Source organism: Lipotes vexillifer, unplaced genomic scaffold (genome assembly GCF_000442215.2).
Source record: "Lipotes vexillifer unplaced genomic scaffold, Lipotes_vexillifer_v1.1 scaffold168, whole genome shotgun sequence".
Classification (NCBI taxonomy): Eukaryota; Metazoa; Chordata; class Mammalia; order Artiodactyla; family Lipotidae; genus Lipotes; species Lipotes vexillifer.
This window is the reverse complement of record NW_006773947.1, coordinates 1,621,234-1,637,526: the sequence shown is the minus strand read 5'-3', so window position 1 is coordinate 1,637,526 and position 16,293 is coordinate 1,621,234. Positions and strand designations below refer to the sequence as shown.

General features: G+C 40.9%; 1 protein-coding gene across 1 annotated transcript in view; it reads left to right on the top strand.

Annotated features, from left to right (window-relative positions):
- The window catches only part of TTC39C (tetratricopeptide repeat domain 39C), a 104,987-nt gene that overhangs the window by 23,787 nt on the left and 64,907 nt on the right, over positions 1 to 16,293 (top strand). The window lies entirely within an intron of this gene.

The window sequence follows — 16,293 nt, the reverse complement described above, 5'->3', positions numbered from 1 at the left end:
TTTTTTTTTTTTTTTTTTTTTTTTTTGCGGTACGCGGACCTCTCACTGTTGTGGCCTCTCCCATTGCGGAGCACAGGCACGGGCCTAGCCGCTCCGCGGCATGTGGGATCTTCCCAGACTGGGGCACGAAGCCATGTCCCCTGCATCGGCAGGCAGACTCTCAGCCACTGTGCCACCAGGGAAGCCTTGAATTTTATTAGTTTTAACAGTTTTTAAATGGTGTTTTAAAGAATTTATATATTTAAGGTCATGTCATTTGCAAATAGAGAATTTTACTTTTTCCTTTCTATTTTGAATGCCTTCGAGTACTATGTTGAATAGAAGTGGTAAGAGTGGGCTCCCTTGTCTTGTGCCTGATCTTAGAGGAAAAGCTTTTAGTCTTTCACCATTGAGTATGATGTTCACTGTGGGTTTAATGTTTTGATAAAAAAATTTTAAAGGTCACAGGACAATTGTAATTTTTCCCATTTATTATTAAGATGATTTTGCATGTTTCAGCATGCATGGTCCCTTTTGGGGTCTTGCACAGCTGTGTAAAGTGAACACTGCCTGCATTCCCTAATGTCATACTTCCCTCCACTAGACTATGCTCCTTGAGATTAAGAACATTGATTTGTTCACTGTTGTATCCCCAGCACCTAGCCTAATGTCTGGCATGTGGTAGGTGCTCAGCCAGTAAATGATGCATGAATAGTCCTTCCTTTCAAGCATGAGTTTTACTGGGGGTCCTGCTCTATGTGTCATGCATCCCTCACTCTTCAAGTGTGAGGATCCCTTGTGATAGGAGATTTGTCTGGGGGTATTTGCAAAGTAGTGTTGCCTGGTCTCGGATAAACTGTCTCCCTGGGAAGATTAGGTAAGACTACGAGTTGGTATTTCTAACGTGTTTTAAAGCTTGCATATGTTGGACATTCTGTGCGGTGTTCACTGGTTATTGTAACATTTAGCACTTAGACACTGGATGCAATCCCTTTTCAAATACAAAATTCAGTACAAATGTATGATGGTAGTAGAGTGTAGCTGGTGGCACGGTTGCTTTTGTGAACTCAGCGCTTCAAGGAGCTCACAAAGGGCTGTGGCGTTTTGCATTGATGTGCACCTGTGGGAGACAGGTGCCTGAGATCAGGTCAAGAGAAAAGACATTTGATCTCTTTTCCTTTTACTGGCTACATATTGAGATTTCCCTGTGGGTGGGGCCTCAGCTTGGGGTCAGTAAAAATAGAACAAAAAAGTGACCATTGCTATACTACACATCCATGTTCTCTGAGTAGTCAAATGCAAGTCTAGTGATGACATTTAGCTCTTACGGTTCAACACCAGGAGGGTACAGTTCAACACTAGAAGGGTAATGTTTGCTTAAAATCGAACTCCTGTTATTTTCATTTATAAATTAAACATTTATGGACTACCTACTGTGTTCAAATCACTGTGGCAGGTCCTAAGAGGAAGAGACCCTTTCCCTGCCCTCAAAGAAGTACCAGTCTGGCGAGGAAGATCACACAGTATCTAATTTAAATGGAGTCACATCCTGAGAAGGGAAATAAGAACAGGTGTATTAGTCTGCTAGGGCTGCATAACGAAATACCATGGATTAGGGGGCTTAAACAACAGAAATTTATTTTCTTACAGTTCTGGAGGCTGAAGTCCAAGATCAGGGTGCCAGCATGATCAAGTTCTGGTGAGAGCTCTTCCTGGCTTGCAGATGGTCCCCTTCTCACTATGTCCTTGTGTGGCCTATCCTCTGAATACAAGGAGAGAGGGAGAGAGGAGAGAGGAATCTCTTTAAGGTCATCAGTTCTTTCAGATTGGACACCTATCGTCATGACCTCATTTCATCTTAATTACTTCCTGAAAGCTCCGTCTCCACATCCATCACACTGGATGTTAGGACTTCAACATGTGAATTGGTGGCAGGTGGAGGAAGATACAATTGAGTCCATAACGACAAGGATCCCAAACCTTGATGAGGACTTACAGTGTGCCAGGCGCTTGCCTCATGTTATTACTCAGTCCTCCCTCTGACCCTGTGAGGTAGGAACTATCATTTCCTTCTATTTTACAGATGAGGAAACTGATGCTTGGCAGTATTAAATTGTTTTTCAAGATCACTCACTTCACAGAGCTGGGACTTGAACCCAGGGCTCTGGGAATTGGGGGAGTGTCAGAGGAGGTGCCCTGAGGATGAGTAGGGAGGTGGCTTAGGGGCAGTTGGGCGGGTGGAGCAGCCTCTGGCTCTGCTTGTGCTGTATTCAGCTCCTCCCTGGCTGCACATAGAGGGTGTATTAGAAGCAGTGATGGAGGCTGATGTCATTGAAGTAGGTGGGTCCGTGTTCTATACAGAACCCCAGATTATTAGTCTTGCCCATTGGGCAGTAGGAAGCCATTGGTGGTTTTTGAGCAGAGGAGTGACGAAAGATTTTTGCTTCAGAAAGCTAACGCTGAGTGCGGTATACACAGTTAATCTGGAGCTAGAGAAGTTACACAGCAGTTGTCATCACCCACACGGGGGCTGTGAGGGCAGAGGCAATCCATGAGAAAGGGGAGGTAGAATCAACAGGACTGTTTGGTTTTCATTTGATTTTTGGTTGTTGGGGGAGGAATTATAAATGTTGCAGGTTACTAACTAGATGTTGCTGCCCTTGAGAGAGAGACAAGAAATACAGAAAAAGGAACACATTTGAAGGATTAAGTAATGCAACAATTTCTTCACCAGTTTGTCATCAACTGGGAAATGTTATAACAAGTGTTTTAACCCTCTTGGGAAAGAAATGTATGTAGAACTGAATATCAGAAAAGGACTTGAGGTAGCTAAATTGGTGCATCGGAGAGGCCTCTTATGGACCTTTCTGCCTCACTAGTGACTATTTAATTTAGAAAGTCAGTTAAAGCAAGGGATTATAAACTGAAAGAACATCTAGTAAACATTATGTTCTGACTTGTGATGTAAGGCCAATGCCTTGCCTTTCGTGAGTTTGCTGATGGATTCTCAATGGGCTTTGTTCCATAAGCCTCACCTATAAAGCACTCCTGTGATTTTGAGCATCAGGGTCTTTAAAGAGGAGCCAGAGAGTGAAGTCACGGGCAGAGCACTCTGAGGGGAAGCTCTTGGTCTTACAATTATCTCATGCTCGCTAATCCTAAAGGAGCTTTTAAAGTTCATATGCCTGTACCAATCTTTTCAAAGCATTTAATTATTTTTCATATATATGACCCTTTTTGTACTCTTATTTCATCTATTTACACAGTAAACAATGAATTTGATAATTGCAATAATAAAATGAACAGGCACAAACATGTTTGGGTACAGTTACTGCCCTTCTCTCAGTAAACACCGGAGAAGAGCCCACTAGCTGGAGTGTTTGGTAGCTGAGGAGCATCTATTTCTCTCCCTCTAATATTGGGTAATCTGGAGATGTAGGTGAGTAGAGAGAGATCGGTTGAGTTGCTACTGTGTGTGTATTTTGTGTGTGTGCACATATATAAACAAGACAGTTGTAGGCATCAGTTTGAGAGGGTAGTACCATATTTTCCTGGGCTACAGTCTAAATTTCTGATTCTGTTTGTAGCAGTTACAAAAAAGAAATGTAGCTTGTAGGACACATTCTACAACGAGAGTTTAAAATGAAACTGGGGTTAGTGGAATTTCTCATTAGATGCAGTAGTGGAATTTCTCATTAGATACAGTAGTGAAATGAAATGGATCGAATTCAAGAAAAGAAGTGGGGGGATCCAAGGGACGGTTGGATTCTTAGAGACGAGTAGAGAGTAGAGACGAGTAGAAGTGTTTCCTTTTGAAATTCAGATTTATATATGTCATTTCATAATTTATAACTTCTTAGATTACTAATGCTGTCAGTGAAAATGATCACTGCCCACCTACTTTCTGGCAGTGCTAAAAGCACAGCTAATTGTAGCTTCTAAACAACCTGCACATGTAGTCCATTATAGCAGAAGCTCAGTTATTTTCCCTTGGTGACAGGATTAGCATTGATTAGCTAGCACAGGAAGAGAACGTGCTTGGCTTTGGAGAACACTTGGCTCCCCTTGCAGAGAGCCTGCATTTGATGGAGCTCTGGTGGATGGCTGGGCAGTGGCAGAGCACCCAGCCAGTGGCTCAGTGGTAGGTTAACAGTGCAGGGGGCGGCCCAGGAGTACTGTTTGCCCACTCAAAAGAGACCTAGCAAACATAAGATGTAACAAGTTCTCTGATGCATGTATGGTCCAGCAGCAATATTGACCTTCGTCATTAAGATAGGAATAGCTAGTAATCGGGAAATATCCTAGTGACCTCTTCCCTCTCATCTGTTTTCCTGGTTTGCTTTAGTTGTTTTAACGATGGAGAGAGATCAAAGCTTTTAATAATTTGAATGGGGGCACGCTATCATTTTTTCTTCTTAAATTATTAAATATTTTAGACACACAAAAAGTACAGTAGTATTATAAACATTAGAGCTGTCCTTCATACTCAGAATTAACAAATGCTGACATTTGCCATATTCACTCACCACTCCAGATTTTTTTTTTTAGAGAACATTACAGATATAGTTAAGATCCCCTTTGTGTTACAACGCACTGCCAGTTTCCCTGGTTCCCTCCCCACTGTCCTCAGCTCGGCATGTCTTTCCCATTCGTATTTACACATTTGTTGCACGTTTCTCTCCATAAACAACATATATGCCTGTGTTTTTAAATGTACATAATGAGGATCCTTTGCAGGTTGTATTTTTTAACCCAGTTTTTTATTTTTGAAGTCTACCCATGTTGATATATACGTCAAATGTAATCTTTTTAACTGTTCAGCATAATGTTTCTATCATATAAATAGATGATGTACTTGTTCATTACCAGTAACTATTCAGGTGAGTTCCATTTCTTTAGGGTCCCTAACAGTGCTCAATGAACATCTTTATACATGTCTGACGTGAAAAACATTATCTGGGTATTTTATATGTCTAGATGTGGAGTTACTTGTTGGAAGAATCAGTGTTAATATATATTGCCAAATCTCTCGCAGGGCCACATAGATTTTTCTTTAACTGCGTCTCCTCTCATATATGTGTGTGTGTGTGTGTGTGTGTGTGTGTGTGTGTGTGTGTGTGTGTGTGATGTAATTTTAGTTTTACGACATAAAAAGACTAAAACAAAAATACACTCTCTGTACTGAAACAGCATAAGTAAGGAGTGTGCCTAATGGCATTTAAGGTCGCAGGGCTTTTCCAGTTAGCCAGTTGTGTACTGACCGTACCTGTGTACTAAGGCATTGTGGGAGAGTCTGTGAGCAGTTGAGAGCAGGGACCGTGCCTCTCATAAAACTTCCTGTGTGCAGCGCCAGCAGAGCAGCACATGTTGATGATAAAATAAATGAAATTATATGGGGGAAATAAGACATGGTTTGTGTCCTCAGGAAATTTCACGTCTCGCCGGGGTTATACAGCATTTACATGTATGAAAGATGGACACTTATGAAGCAAACTAAGAGTAGTAGAAAGTAAAATTTATAGAAATAGCTTAAATTCAATGGAAGCAGCATATGTTGAAAGAAGGAGTGGAATCAGAAACTACTCAGTGATACCCACCGAGGCCCCGTGCTGGGGGGTGGGAGGCCAGGTGCTCTGGAGTGTCCCGGACACCTGCCACGCTCTGCTAGGGCTGTGCCACTTTTCACAAAGCCCCAGACATGAGGAGCCTTCCGTGCTGTCCCATATTCGGCATTTCCATGCGCGTTTCATGCCATCTCATTCTCAGAGCTTACTGATGATTTCTGGTCCTGCGCCATAACCCCTAGGCCCATAGATGTCCCTGAGCAAGGGTACACGGAGGGATGCAGGCGTGCACCTGCGGGGAGCTCTTGCGATGGGAGGAAGATCTGAGGTGTGTGGCATTAAGTTGATCACAGCAGGCTCAGGATTGAAGAAGTGATTTTGCACCTGCAAAGTGTTTCAAGGAATTCCTCACAGGCTTATTTACCTCTGACGTCCAGCATCTCAAGTCAGGACAGCATGTTAACTTCTTGCCAAAAGTCTCTTTACCTCCAGCTGTTGGATTTTTCACCTGTGGGAATGAAACGGCTGTAATGGAGGTTGACGGAAAAAAAAGTTTTGCGTGTGTGCGTGTTTTATAACCAAGTTTGCTGCAGCCATGGCATAAACTAGGAATTCTGGTTTCTTTTTGTGGACGTGGTGTGGGCACAGGTCACAGAGAGGCACCATGGAAAAATCTGGACTGTCTTCAGGATTGGAATCGAGTGTGAAGGAGAGGTGGGAGGACGTGCACAGGCTGAGAGGAGACGATCAGATTGAGGGGGCTTCAGGGCTTGCAGATGTGTGGAGCCAGAGCTGAGAAATGAGACGTAAAGCTGGTGAGGGCCCGACCATTGCGGGGCCATGAGGGTCCAGTGTGGCAGGAGTTTGTTCTGATGCACGATGGACAGAGGCCGCTGGTCAGGGCAGATGGCACGTTACAGCATCCCCAGGGAAGGTGGCTCCTGCGGCAGTTTGGTGTGGAATGGAGTCTGGGGGAGGCCAGCATGAGATGTGAGGCCCGAGATGGAGGCTGGTGTGAAGGGAACAGGGAAGGGGAGGAACAGAAAGACAGGACCCTCAGCTCTCAGAGGCCAGGAGAGGACGAGGAGCTGGCCATCGTAGTGGAAGGACTGAAATACTTTTGGGAACGGGAGCTTAAATCTGGTTCAGCAAAGCAAACCTTAGTTAATACAAGAATTCCTTATTTCTGGGAGGAGGTACTAGCGATGTCTTCGATTTTTCCTTTTTAAAAGGTTGACATTAGAATATAGAGTATTTTAGTTAGCAGGACCCTGTCTGCCAGCATTGTCAACTTAAACCACTTTGTTGGAGCAAAAATCCTAACGATGCCTCTAAGACTTTGCTACTCAGAATGTGACTCGGGGCCCATAAGCATCACTTAGGGGCTTATTAAAATGTGCGATCTCAGGCCTCAACCCAGACCACCCGAATGAGAATCTGCATTTTACTTAACAAGGCAGGATTTGAATGCAGAGTAAAGCTTGAGAAGCCCTGTTCCAGCATGCTGTCTTCTTGTGACTTTTAAAACAAATTTTACAACTTAAAACATTTTTATGGGACTTCCCTGGCCGTCTAGTGGTTAAGGCTCTGAGCTTCCAATGCAGGGGGCCCAGGTTTGATCCCTGGTCAGGAAACTAAGATCCCACATGCTGCGCAGCACGGCCAAAAAACAAACAAACAGACAACATTTTTTTGATATATTAAGTTTTGTTTACTGAAAGGTTGTAATAAATGCCAAGAATACCATTTAAAAAGTGCTTATAGGCTCCCCTGTAGAATTGATGATTTGGCAATAAATATGCATTTGTTCGCTGTCAGTTTTCGCACTCCGGAACATCACCTTCATGCAAAGGGTCTTATTTCAGTGCCTGGAACAGTGTTTGGTGCATATAGGTGCTCAAAAGATATTTGTGGTATTTTGAGTAAGTAAATGGATGAAAATTAATTAAGTATTAGTATTTTATGTTACTTTTGGATGCACATTTTAAAACAATGCCTTATGGCGATTAAATTAAAAACTTTTCAGATTGTAAAGGAGATAAATGCTTATTTATTGACAATTGGCAAGGAAAAGTAGAAAGAAGAAAAATCACTCTTCACTCCCACTACCCATAGGTAAGATTTCAAAATATCTCCTTTTTTGAATGTTTTTGCATCGTTTTTCATACTGCACATACTACTTTGTATTCTGCTTTTTCATTTATGACAGAGTAGCTGGTTTATTGCATGATTACTGCATGCCAGGCTTCAAACGAGGCATTTTAGATGCTTTTCTCGTTTACTTATTACACCCATATAAAGCGGTATACAGTTGACTCTTGAATGATGTGGGTTTGACCCACGTGGGTCCATTTATATGAATTTTTTTCAATAAATACAGTACCTGAATTTTCATTTTACAGATCTTTAAATATGTGGAAAAGTTTGTGTTCAATTAGAGATCACAGTATATTGAATCAAAAGAACTAGGGTTGAGTCCTCATTCTAGTCAAACTCTTAGTTTCTTGCCCTTGAGTGAGTCATTTATCAGTTTCTTCGTTTCTGAGGCAGAGAGAGAAGTACTCGGATTTTTGACTGCACAGAGGGTCAGCACCTCTAACCCCCCGTTGTTCAAGGGTCAACTGTGATTACATCAGATTTTCAAATGAGGAAACACAGGCTGAGAGTTTGTGTAGCTTGATTATGGTCACAGTCAGTTCACAGTCAAGCGGAGGTTTTAACTCAGGGCCATTTCCTAGAGCCCATGATTTTTCAAACACATGGGAGCAAGCACTTCCTTATTTATACTTTTTGGGGGTAAAATAATATTTTGCTAGGTAAATATATCAATTTGTCTAACAGTCTGTCTTCATTCTAGCATAATGAACATCTTTGAGTAGAAATAATTTTCTGCATTTCATTTTTCTTCAGGTAGATTCTTAGAAATAATTTTAAGTCTCTTAAAAGATGAATGGAAAAATATAGAACTTTCCAAAAGGTTTGCACCAATTTTCATTCCCCTTAGTCACTGTTAAGTGGTGCGTATTTGAGTGCACATGGGCAAAGTAATATGTCAGCTATGCTTCCTCAGAAAAAAAAAATCCATTTAAATGTGTTTTCTTTTTGTTTTAAAATAACCTATTTGACTTTCATGTCACATAATTTACTGAACTATTTAGCTGTCTCTAAATATCAGCTTCTTATTATATAGAGTTTTAGCATGACATTCATGCTGCTCTGCTGAAAACCTTATCAGTTTAATAAAGCCCACAGTTGAATAAGATGTATATTTACATTGATTTATATTTTCTTAAGTTGAGAATTCTTTTCATAAATCGTTTTTTATGGTTATAAAATGTATTCAACTTTATATTTAATATCACTTTGTTCTTAAATATCGTCATCCATATCAGTCTTAGACTATGGTATAGTATTTCTTTTCTTTTCTCCTTTCCTCTCTTCCTCTCTCCTTCCCTCTCTTCCTTTTTTATTTCTTCCTGTAGCAGCGGGACAGATGGTGTACAGAGAGGAAAGCCTGTGTGTGTTTTAACCACAACAGCAGCAAAACCAACCAAACTCACACTTACATGAGGTTTTATTTGATACTTTGATAAAACTACTGAAGAAGGAAATAAATATCACCCACTGTTAATATTTGGAATCATAAGAGATCATTATAAAATATAATAGCTCTATATTGGAGACAGGACCTACAGAGGAAGAGAGAAAGCATATGAAAATGGAACACCATTTTATTAATTTAGCCATGTTTATTTGATACATTGCCTGTTTTGTTTTTTTTTTGAGATGATCATGTGGTTTTTATTCTTCAACCTGTTAATGTGGTGTATCACACTGATTCGTTTGTGGATATTGAAAAGATCCTTGTATCCCTGGGAAAAATCCCACATGATCATGGTGTTACAATCCTTTTAATGTATTGGTGGATTCAGATATTTAGTTTTTTTTTTTGTTTTTTTGTTTTTTTGTTTTTTTGCGGTACGCGGGCCTCTCACTGCTGTGGCCTCTCCCGTTGCGGAGCACAGTCTCCGGACGCGCAGGCCCAGCGGCCATGGCTCACGGGCCCAGCCGCTCCGCGGCATGTGGGATCTTCCTGGACTGGGGCACGAACCCGCGTCCCCTGCCTCGGCAGGCGAACTCTCAACCACTGCGCCACCAGGGAAGCCCAGATATTTAGTATTTTGTTGAGGATTTTTGCGTCTACGTTCATCAGTGATATTGGCCTGTAATTTTCTTTTTTCGCGGTGTCTTTGTCTCATTTTGGTATCAGGGTGATGGTGGCCTCATAGAATGAGTTTGGGAGTGTTCTTTCGTCTGCAAGTTTTTGGAATAGTTTCAGAAGGACAAGTGTTAAGTCTTCTCTAAATGTTTGATAGAACTTGCCCGTGAAGCCATCTGGCCCTGGACTTCTGTTTGTTGGAAGTTTTTAAATCACTGTTTCAATTTCAGTGCTTGTGATTGGTCTGTTCATGTTTTTCTGTTTCTTCCTGGTTCAGTCTTGGAAGATTGTACCTTTCTAAGAATTTGTCCATTTCTTCTAGGTTGTCCATTTTATTGGCATATAGCTGCTTGTAGTAGTCTCTTATTCCTGTTTTTATCTGTTGCGTAGCTTTCCCAAATATCAGCACAGCATTTTTAATCTGGTGAAAAATGTTTTCATTCTGTTTTGAATAGAAACTCTTGTAGATAGGTTTTATCTCTTTTTGTATGATTTTGTACTCTGATAGTGCCTCTACTAGAGTAGAAATAAAAAATATAACATTATAGTTTAATAACTTGTGTGAGGCTAATAAGCCAGTGAATTTAGAAAACAAATACATGTACTTTGCAAAATGTTATAAAGTTTTGCAATTTTGAGGTACTTGATAAACTGTAAGACATAATAGATAATTGCACAAGCAGTTAAGGGCTTGTGAGAGTGGATTGATTTTCTTAAATTTAATTAAGTACCCTATTCTGACTTCCTTAAACAAATGAGGCGTTTTTACATACTGCCCTTTTTCATTTATGCAAGGCTGCACACAGCCTGAGGGCAGTCATGCCAGTATGAGTAGGAAATTAAAGGGCTTTGCCATTCTGATTCGAATTACTTGTTGTTTTAAAAAGAATGATGTGATAAACGTTTGAATTACATATAAAGTTTTGGTTAGAAGAGGTAACCTTTTTCTACCTCTCTTCTTCTGGAATAGCAATTCGTTTTAGTGTAACTTCATTTGAGTAAGCATTGCTTTCTTGCTTTCTTTTTGTGCACTATAATCCTGTTTGTTAAAAAAAAATCATCACAGGAATTATCTTTTAAGATACTACTTTCATGGGAAGTATCAGTGATTGCTGTTTTGAGTTTGGTTTTGTCTTAAGTGGGCTTTTCAAACGCAGGGAGTTCTTTTGGGGCTTTGGTTGACTCTAAGTTCGTGGGTAAAAAATAGATTTGTATTTCCTATTGTAGACTGTATTCTTAGTGAAAACCACATGAAATTATTTAAATTTCAAATTGTTAAAAATTAAATACAATTATAATATGACCATATCAGTACATGATTATGTAGTTCTTAAGATTTTTGCCAACTCAAGAGAAAATTTATAATTAAGTAATAAAAGGAGTCTTAGTTTCAGAATCTGCCTTTATAATGTCACCATGAATAACTTTTAGAGTCCTAAAGGTGAACAATTCAAGATATATACTTGTAGAGCAATGTTTTAAGGAGAGCTAACGATAAAGGCAGGAAATCATTTTAAGCATCTTGTATATTCCAGAGACTCTGTAAGTATTAATCCCGTTGTCAGCAGTAGCTTCTTAGGTATGGTCTATGCTTTTCTTTCGTAGACCAATCCATTATTTGTTACCCTCATTCAGTAAATACTTATATTTTACCTTCTGTATGCCAGCCATGGTTTAATAAATTTCTTCACTTAGTAAAACAGCTTGACAACATGAAAAGAAATACACAGTTTCACACTTCACATAACTCAACGTACAGATGCCACTTGCTCTGCCTTCTTTTAGTTATTCTTTTCCTTGTTTGCACTCACTTCTCCACTCAGTCACTCCTTCACTCAGTCACTCAGTCTGTCACTTACTCTGTCACTCACTCATTTATTCAATAACAAATGCATGGCGTTCTAGATGGAAGCCCCATGTTAGGCACCATTCGGTGGGAAAAGCAGTGCTACTGTGTGAGTAGCATTCTGAAGGGCAAAGGCTAAGGAGTAGTGCAGGCCCAGAGAAGGGCTCCAGCCTGACCTGAGGGACCAGGAAGGGTGGTCTGGAGCCAGCACCTTTTGGACCAAAGCCCGGAGGATTTACAGGATCCATTGAGGAAAGGGATGGTCAGGGAACCCTGTGTGCCAAAGCCCAGGGCAAGAGAGCATGATATTCCCTTCTCATTGTTTTTATCTTGATTTGGAAATTTTGTAGGTTAGAGTAAAAATGGAAAAAAAAAATGGAAACTTTAAAAAATTGTCCCTGCTTTTGTCTCAAGACAGACTTTTCATGTAGATATTTTACTTTCTAAAATCACCATGCTACAGAGCCTGTCATATTCATTAGACCAGTGAATTCTAACTCAAGTAATCATTTGGAAGTGAAAAGATGGGGGACTCGGGACCAGACTGTTTTCCCTGGCTTTCACTTTGCTTTCTGGGTCTTTCCTCATCTCCCTCCTCACAGGCCTGGCTGTAGGGGTGCTGGGCCCACCTGGGACTCTGGGAGGGTAGCCCTCCGCTCCCCAGCCTCCCGGGCCAGGCCAAGCACTCCGTGGCTTCTTTCCCGTTCACCATTTCTCTTCTGTAGTTGTTTCCCAAATCTCCCTCCACCCCAAGTCTAAGACATACCCCTGAATCTGCCAGCTCTTCCTTTGCAGGATACCAGAGACGAGCCTAAAAAATGAAGTCCTGTTTTTGCCACGCGATTATAGAAGCAGTCTGTATTTTAAATTACCACAGTGGCTTTGAGGGGTATCTTGCCATGTGCAGGGGATGCATTCTTAATGTAGGGACGTCCTAGAAATGCATCCATTGAAACGGTCGTGCATAGGAAGTTTCCATGTGACAGTTATCCATAGGAAGTCAGGTTCAAGGGCCCAGTTATTTTTTCAGTGGTGCGGAGAGGGGCTCATTAGTCGTATTAACCTGTAGATAACTACTACCTCAAGCTGTGGGGAGAGACAGACCACCCGGGCTCCTGCTGCTTCTGCCCCTATGTGGGGAGGAGTTCCAGAGTCTCAGCCTGCCCCCCAGAGGTCCCTACTGTAAGCTGATGGCTTCACTGCTTCCAGTGAGAGGCTTTCATGGCTTCTTGGCACTGGGCAGTGAATTACAAGGTTATTTTCTGATACGATGCAAGGCCACATCACAAGCAGTCCACGTAACAAAAGCAAGCAGCCACTGCAGTGGCTGTGAGTGCAAACATTGCTGAACACACCACTCCCTGGGGACTGGTGGCCTTCCTGGCCTGGGAATACCCTCAAGCTGAGTGGGGTGCCCCTGGGGCTGGCTGGTGAAGCACCAGAGACTCTAAAATCCCTAAGAAGGATGGGTACATGATAAACACAAGTCCGAACCCTGGACCTGTTCCAAACACTCATAAATCAAGTCATAAACTGAATGACTGCCATGATCCATGTTTTTAGATACATGCTGTCCTTGAGATAAAGCGTTGCCTGAGGATCACACTTTGAATTGTGTCTGAAAAGTAAGAATAGAGCCTTTCTATGAAATTCACCACTGCTATCTTCTGATCAAGGAAACAGGCACGTTTAATTTTCTTAGTGAAAGCAGAGTTTTTAATGGGCTCAAGTTGATGATCTCATTTCTGGGAATATTTTGAAACCTGTGGAGGATGGTCCATCAGATGAAGTGTCATGAAGTGTAGACTCCATAGGAGATGGGTGGTTGGTTTATTAGACAGATGTGGATTGGGCCAGTTACCTGCTAGGTTCTGTCTTATGAGGTCAGAATAGAGGCACTTGGCAAAGGTGGGGTCCCAGCCTTGGGGAGCTTTCATTTATTCAAACAAGTAAATGAATAATGAGATAAATATCAAACAGTAAGCACTCTGCAGAGACTTAAAATATAGAGATGCAATAGAGAGTGGTTAAAGGTTTATTAATATATTCTTTTAAGAAACACAAGAGAAGGTGGAAGTCAAAGTTGGCAAGTAGCCCTTGTTAGATTTCATCAGATCCGATATTCGAGGAAGCCTCGTTCATCCATGAAAAGTATGGTGACAAAGCATGACTTCGAATAAAATCGACCGTCTACCCACTTTCTGTCACCATTTATTACTGCAATGTTTTTAGCAGCCAAACTGGACTGTGTAGGCTCCATGAAGAGCAATGAGTGTTTCTCTTTGTATCTCCAGTGCATAGCACAGTGCCTGCTGTATACTTTATCATCAGCATATATAATTTGTACAGATGAATGAAACAACTTATTAGAGTTTTTCCTATAATACCATGTGTAAAAGAGGTCACTTTTCATTTACTTTCTTTTAAACTGCAGAATGTTATCTGGTTATGACTTGGGTATATGATTTTCAAATTAAAGATCTGTTTGTTTTTTTTTTTTTAAAGAAAAGTATAGTTTTCTCCTGGATAACTTTGTTGATGGAAACAAAGAGCAGCCTGGAAAACCCCCCCATTATTTCTCTGATAGTAAATTGTATTGCTTTTGTTGGGCCTGATTTCTTAATCACTCTCCAAATCATTTGACTTGGATAAACTCGACACTTCAGTCCTTCCCTGTGTAGGCTCAGAGGTGGCTGTGGGCTATGGGAAGCTGCTTTAAAATTGGAAATTTATCATGGAGAAGTAGAAGATGTGGAGCAGTGGGATGCATGGACCTGGGCCCCTAAGTCTTAAATCTGTTTGGGAGGATGATACTTGGTGAATGCTAAGTGGGATTCCTATGGAAGTGATTCTTTCTAGAAAAAACATACTGAATTTTATGTTCCAATTTGTAACAAGCCCAAGGGAACATTCCACTGATGCTCTCCAATCATATATGTGACCTAGGGATGCTGTATATAATACGTAAAAGAAGCATTTGTAGTACTTTTTAACTAAGATGCTTTCAGAATAATTAGATTTTCCTTTTGAAAAATATTCTTAACTATCGTAAATTATGTCAAAAATCACTTCGCATTTTATTTCCCTTGGCTACCATCTGAGGGAGTAGAGAACTTTTCTTTCTACACTTACGGTCTGGAGTTTTCCTTCATCGTTTCTGAGGACCCTTATCCTTTTCTGCACACGGCAGATGCTCTCTTTAACCATGTTTGTTGAATGCAAGGTGCAAGAACGAGGTGCTGAGAACGTTGCTGTTCTTCCTTGCTTTCACGGTGTGAGGAGAGAGAAAACTTTCCATCTCTTTAGTCAGTGAGTGAGAAGAAATTTATGCTCTTCGGCTCAGGGAGGCCAGACATCCTAGTCTGTATTATTGCTGCAACGCCTTCAGATTAGGGTTGAAGCCTCCAAGTGGCTCACTGGGAGAGTTCCCCATTTCTGAGTCATGTTTAAAAAAAAAAAAGTTAGATCAATATATTTGGAAAACAGAAGTCATCGCAGAAGAATCACGTTCATCTTACCTGTTGATAGCACAGTGTACTCAAAGTTAGAGAACTTGAAACACGGGACAGTGAAAATTGAGCCAATCGTTCAGGACCCACAAGTACAAATCAAGTGAGGTCTGCATTCAGGTGGTTGGCATCCCCTGAAATGTAAACATTTCAAGGCTTAATCTAGGCAATAGTGACTTCATGTTTTAGATTTTAACTTCGGTTTTATTAAACTCCTTACTATAGAGCTTTTTATTTATTATTTGTCTTAGCAGTGTAGGGAGGAGTTAGCTAGGTAGAGGGAAGATTTCACTATTAAAAATGAAAACAAATTTTTTAATAAGGTAATTAGTTCAAATAGCAAGAAAATGTGTGGTTCTTTTTGATGTCCTACTGGCTTCCTCTCTTTTATTTTGAAAGGGATGCATTTAAAATCTTATTTACAAGGCTTATATAGGTAATATAAAAAGCAATGCCCAAATCATTTACATTTGTTTTTGGAAAATCAGACTGTTTGGGGAGTAACCTCATATATTAAGTGTCTTGCTTTCCTTCTTTTGGGGCATTTCTCTGTCAGCCTTTTGTTAATGGTGCTCTGAGCCACAGCTAGTCGCTAAATGAATAACTCACTGCCACGCAAGCAGGCTTTGACTATTTTGCTATAGAGTCGCCCCATTATTCTGTTTGATTGGCTGGATGATATATTCTGTTGAGAAATTGTATCAAAGGAACAACTGAATCGCAGGGAGTATTTAGAACAAGTAAATTGACTTAAATGATGCACTTTTCTCTCTAAAAGATGTCTGAATGTAGAATGTCTATGGTGACATTACTGAGGCAGAGATGATGATTAGTAGTGCAGCTTCAGTCGTGACTGTTTATTCCGCCGTGTACACACATTTATCATTGACAAAATCACCTTTAATCTTATTGCCCCTCACAACAAATATTCATTTTTTTATTGTCTATACATATTGGAACAGTGTACACAGAGCTTTTGTTTTCATATTAAATTTGTCAGGGATTTTTCTAGGTTATAATATTCCATCTTTTTTTTTTTTTTTTTTTTTTGGTACGCGGACCCCCCACTGCTGTGGCCTCTCCCGTTGCGGAGCACAGGCTCCGGACGCGCAGGCTCAGCGGCCATGGCTCACGGGCCCAGCCGCTCCGCGGCACGTGGGATCCTCCCGGACCAGG